The following is a 6,101-nucleotide window of genomic DNA, read 5'->3' as shown; positions in this document are numbered from 1 at the left end:
TTTTTCCTAAATACACTGGATATAGTTGTTAAGAAAGGGATGAGATCAAAGCTTCAAATTCCCAGCTCAAGTGCCATATGAAGGACATAAAAATTTTTGCATGCTGTGGGGACCCAGGGCCCCTCCCCTCCACCGTGAAAGTGAGTTATTGCACATAGCTACCTACTTGACTGGGACAGACATTAAAGGTCATCAGAACTCCCTAGGGTGGGAAAGAATGTACAAATGATATTGTAAACAAAGCATTAAATCTCCCCTCACCTGATCACTATTTATAACAAATCTCCACACTCTTGGGTCACAAGACCCTGCCAAAACTCTGTTCTCACACCCTATGGATCGTCTTTGTGCTAACCCTTATAAACTACCTCCTGGCATCCCCCACTCTTTGCAGAGTGCTAACTTCCACCTTTCCTAGTTAGCTGCTACCATGGAACCATCTCTTGTTCATAAGTCCTAATTAAACTCATGTCTAACTCCATGCCTGATATGTTCCTCAGTCTTGGGGCTGAGCTGGGTTGGAACATGTGCCTTGAAAGAAACTCTTATTTCTTATAGCCACAAACTTGAGACTTCTGAAAATCAGACCCAGAGTCTGACTGTGCAAGTGGCTGAATTACAACATAAATTGAATTCCCAGCCTTGCAAGTGTCAGCTGTTAAAGTGAGGGCATTGATTGGGAAGGAGTTGGATCCTGAAAATTGAAATGTGACATACAAACAGATGATGACAGTGGGGACATTGGTTCTGCTGAGTCTTCTTTGCCTGATAAACCTGTAACTGCTTTCCTTGAGGAAACAGCCCTCATGCCTCCATCTGAAGGGTAACCCTGTTTTACCAGATTAAGCTGTAATGGAATTCTCTGAGGTAGATGGCTTATAAGACACTGCTAATTCCTTTTATGATCCACCTCCACCACCCCAGACCTATAACTAACTGAAGTCCTAATAGACCCTGAAAGGTGAAGTACAAAGTGTAGCCCATGAGGAGGTGTGCTATACTCCAAAAGAACTGATTTCTCCAATGTATATAGACAGAAATCAGGGAATATGTGTAGGAATGGATATTAAGGGTGAGGGATAATGGTGGACAGAACACAAAGTTGGATCAGGCTGAATTTATTGATATACAGCCACTAAGCAAAGTTTCTAGATTCAGTGTTGTAGTTTGAGAGGTTAGAAAGGGCTCTAACAGTTTGTTTGGGTAGTTGGCTGAAGCATGAATCAAAAGGTGGCTGACACTACCTGAGGTTGAAATGCCTGAACTGTACTGGTATGATGTAGATGAGGGGATCCAAAGGCTTAAGAGAGACTGGAATGTTAGAGTGGATTTATCATGTAGGATCTGCTTACCCACCCCAGGAATATCCAGAGGACACACCTTGCACCACGACTGTGAGGGATAAATTTGTGAGAGCAGTTCCATCATCCCTTAGAGAGCTCTGTGGTTGTTCTCTGTAGGTCAGATATTACTGTGGGAATTGCTGCCATTGAACTTGGATCCTTAAACACAATGGGGGTGACTGGAACCCAGGTTGGCAGAAGCCAAGTGGCAGCACTTAATCACCAGAGAAAAGGTGGGCATGGCTACCGTCCCAGACTGCAGAGTCAAAATAGTAATCAGAATAGTCTAACTCCCAAAGTCCTATGGCATTGGCTAGTGGATCATGAAGTACCTGGAAGTAAAATAGATGGGTAGTCTACTAAATACTTATTTGATTTCTATAAACAGAAGAATTCTAGGTCAACTGAACAAAAGTCTAGTTTGAATCACAAAAGCAGGGAGTCACAGCCCCTGAATCAGTTCCCAGACCTGAGACTGTTTACAAACCCAAAACCTCTTGAATGAAGGGAAGGCTGGGTCCCTGCTACACTGCCAAAATTTTATACTGTTAATATTCCTCCTGGCCTTCCCCAAAGGGACTTATGGCCTTTTACTAGGGTGACTGTGCATTGAGGGGAAAGAAAAGATCAGATATCTCAGATTAATTAGACACTGGTTTTGAACTGACATTAATTCCAAGAGAACCAAGACATTGCTCTGGTCCACCAGTCAGAGTAGGGGCTTATGGAGGTCAGGTGATCGATGGAGTTTTAGCTCAGGTCTGTCTCACAGTGGGTCCCCCGAATGCATTCTGTGGTAATTCCCCCAGTTCCAGAATGTATAACTGAAATAGATGTAGTCAGCAACTGGCAGAATCCCCACACTGATTCCCTGACTTGTGGAGTGAGGGCTATCATGGTAGGAAATGCCAGGTGGGTGCCTTCTTTACTAGAACTAGTAAAATAGTAAATCAAAAGCAATATTGCATTTCTGGAGGAATTGCAGACTAGTGCCACATTCAAGGAGTTGGAGGCAGGGTGGTGATTTCCACCACATCCCCATTCGACTCTCCTGTTTGGCCTGTGCAGAAAACAGATGGGTCTTGGAGGACGACAGTGGATTATCGTAAACTTAACCAGGTGATGACTCCAATTGCAGCTGCTATTCCAGATGTAATGTCATTGCTTGAGCAAATCAGTGTATCCCCTGATACCTGGTATGCAGCTCATGATCTAGCAAATTTTTTTTTCTTGATACCTGTTAGTAAAGACCACCAGAAAGAGTTTGCTTTCAGCTGGAAAGGCCAGCAGTATATCTTCACTGTGCTACCTCAGAGGTAGGACAACTCTCCAGCCCTTTGTCATAATCTAGTCTGCAGGGACCTTGATCGTTTTTCCCTTCCACAAGATATCACCCTGATCCATTATATTGATGACATTATGCTGACTGGACCTAGTGAGCAAGAAGTAGCAAGTACTCTAAACCTATTGGTAAGGCATATGTGTGTCAGAGGGTGGGAGATAAATCTAACAAAAATTCAGGAGCCTTTCACCTCAGTGAAATTTCTAGGTGTCCAGTAGGGTAGGGTATGTCAAGATATCCCTTCTAAGGTGAAGGATAATCTGTTGCATCTGACCCTTCCTACAATTTAAAAAAAAAAAAAAAAAAGAGGCACAATGTCTAGTTAGTTTCTTCGGATTTGGGAGATAACATATTCCTCATGTCTGTGGGTGTGCTATCTGGCCCACTTATCCAGTGACCCAATAAGCTGCTAGTTTTAAGTGGGTACCAGAAAAAGCAGCAGCTCTGTATCAGGTCCAGGCTGCTGTGCAAGCTGCTCTGCCACTTAGACCAATTGCAGCTGCTATTCCAGAGGTAGTATCATTGCTTGAGCAAATCAGTGTATCCAATGGTGCTGGAAATTTCAGTGGCAAATAGGGATGCTGTCTGGAGCCTTTGGCAGGCCCCTGTAGGAGTGTCACGGTGCAGACCCTTAGGATTTTAGAGCAAAGCCATGCCATCCTCTGCAGATAATTAGTCTTTTGGAAAACAACTTTTGCATTGCTACTGGGCCGTAGTAGAGACTGAACACTTGCCATGGGCCACCAAGTTACCATGAGACCTGAGTTACCTATCATGAACTGGGTTTTGTCTGACCCACCAAACCATAAAGTTGGGTGTGCGCAGCAGCACTCCATCATCAGATGCAAGCGGTAAATACACGATTAGGCTACAGCAAGCCTTACAGGCACAAGTAAATTAATGTGAGGGAGTGGCCCAAATGCCCATGGCCCCCACTTCTGCCACATTACCTACTCTTTCCCAGCCTGAAGCTATGTCCTTATGGGATGTTCCCTATGATCAGGTGACTAGGAAGAGAAAACTTGGTCCTGGTTTCTGGATGGTTCTGCACAATATACAGGTGCCCTTTGGAAGTGGATAGCTGTAGCACTACAGCCCCTTCCTGGAACATCCCTGAAGACAGCGGTGAAGGGAAATCCTCCCAGTGGGCAGAACTTTGAGCAGTTCATTTTGCTTGGAAGGAGAAATGATGGGGTTGGGGGGGGTGTGTACACTGATTCGTGGACTGTGGTCTTTCTCCTCATACCTGGTGAGCACGAGGGTTATTGGACTTGTTGCAATTCGTTAATATTTGACACTGCCTCTCACCTTCAAGGCCCCTAAAAAACTGTTCCTTCTGCTTCCAACACACCACCCTCCAGGATACCTAACTCCAGTTCATCCTTCAGAACTTGGTCATCACTTTCTAAGTGTCTAGGTTGAATGTGTGTGGGGTGGTGGGGTGGTGGGGTGGGAAGTGTTCCTAAGTATTTGGGGTGCATGTGTGTTGCGGGGGATGTTAAATCCCCCTTCTATATGCTTCCATGACCCAGTCTGCCTTCCTAATCAACCATGTGGGCCCACTGTTTGCTTCATGCATCCCTGTACCCCAACACTTTGCAAAGCTCTGACCCAAAACAGGCATTCAATAAGACTCTTTACCTGACATTAAATTGAATGATACGATTTAAAAGGAGAGATATGGATTTCTTATTTTAAAGAAGAAAACACTGAGGCCCAGAAACAGTCATGTGAGTTGCTCAAGGTCACAATGGTAGTGGCAAAGCCAAAGTGAAGACAAAAAGTGGGTCAGAAGACAACCACATCTTCCCAGCCATATCTATATTGAGGGATCCCGTTAATTACCTTTTATGGAAAAAGGAGACTTTTCCTACTCAGGGCACCTCAGAGATCTTTAGCTTCAGGATTCTAAAATAGCTTTCTTAAAGGACTCCTTAAAAAATGTGAATGAGAAACTAAAGGCTCAAACTCAAAGTTAACGAGCATTCTGCTCCCACCTCTCCTACCCCAGCTGCTCCTTCTCTTTATCCGCGCTTGCCTGAATATTCCTCTCCATTAACACACTAACAGAGTCACCCTACTTACCTGGTGAGGAAGTAGAACAATTGCCTTTTAAAGTTAGGACACCCCCACCCCACCCTCATCCCGAGGTTACCAGGGAACCACCACGAAAAACTTTCTCTCCATGGTCAAAGCCTGAATTATGAGCTATAATCAAGGAATTTCCCGAGCCATGGGAAGATCCTCAGAAATTCTATGAAGAATCTAAAAATACTTATAGGAGCCTACACCCCCAGACTGCCAGATCTTTATCAATTAATTCACATGTTATTTGGCCCAGGGGAAGCTTGGATGCATGAGGTAGACTGGCTGGAGCCTGGGGGTGGGGTGGGGAGGGTATAGTCAAAACCCCAACTCCTCCCTGGCGCTGTCTGCTCATGGGCATAAGAGGGCTGGGGGTGGGGAGAAAGGGTAGTTTTTCCAGCATGGACTGAGTAGTTAATCCTTCAAACCTGTAAACAAAAAAGGCTAAATCTGTAGATTTTAAAACTTGCTTAGATGACACATCCCAAAGTAATTTGGGCAGAGAATAAAAATACATATGCAGGGCCCTCTCCCCGAGGAGCTAGGAGAAAATGTGGAAGTGTTGGACTTCCTCACCTGGATTGTTGCTGGTGTTCTCACAAACACTGAGGACTGGGGCTTGCCCTCTATGAGGCTTGTTACTGCAGAGGAGAGGCTAAACCTGCTTATAATTGTGCCTAAGATCTCCCCGCTGAGTACCTCTCTGTTGCTCAGATGTGGCCCTCTCTCTCTAGCTAAGCTACCTCGGCAGGTGAACTCACTGCCCTCCCCCTACATGGGACCTGACTCCCAGGGGTGTAAATCTCCCTGGCAATGCAGCATTTGACTCCCAGGGATGAATCTAGACCCTGCATCATGGGATTGAGGACATCTTGACCAAAAGGGGGATGCAAAATGAAACAAAATAAAGTTTCAGTGGCTGAGAGATTTCAAATGGAGTCAAGAGGCCACTCTGGTGGACATTCTTATGCACTATACAGATAACACTTTTTAGGATTTAATGTATTGGAATAGCTAGAAGTAAATACCTGAAACCATCAAACTCCAGCTCAGTAGGCTTAACTCTTGAAGACGATTGTATAGCAATGTAGCTTACAAGGGGTGACAGTGTGACTGTGAAAACCTTGTGGATCACACTCCCTTTATCCAGTGTATGGATGGATGAGGAGAAAAATGGGGACAAGAACTAAATGAAAAATAGGGTGGGATGGGGGGGATGATTTGGGTATTCTTTTTTACTTTTATTTTTTACTCTTATTCTGATTGTTTCTGGTGTAAGGAAAATGTTCAAAAATAGATTGCGGTGATGAATGCATAACTATATGATGGTA

The sequence above is a fragment of the Choloepus didactylus genome, chromosome 6 (assembly GCF_015220235.1).
Source record: "Choloepus didactylus isolate mChoDid1 chromosome 6, mChoDid1.pri, whole genome shotgun sequence".
Lineage (NCBI taxonomy): Eukaryota > Metazoa > Chordata > Mammalia > Pilosa > Megalonychidae > Choloepus > Choloepus didactylus.
The sequence above is the reverse complement of the archived record's forward strand: the minus strand, read 5'-3'. Positions refer to the sequence as shown.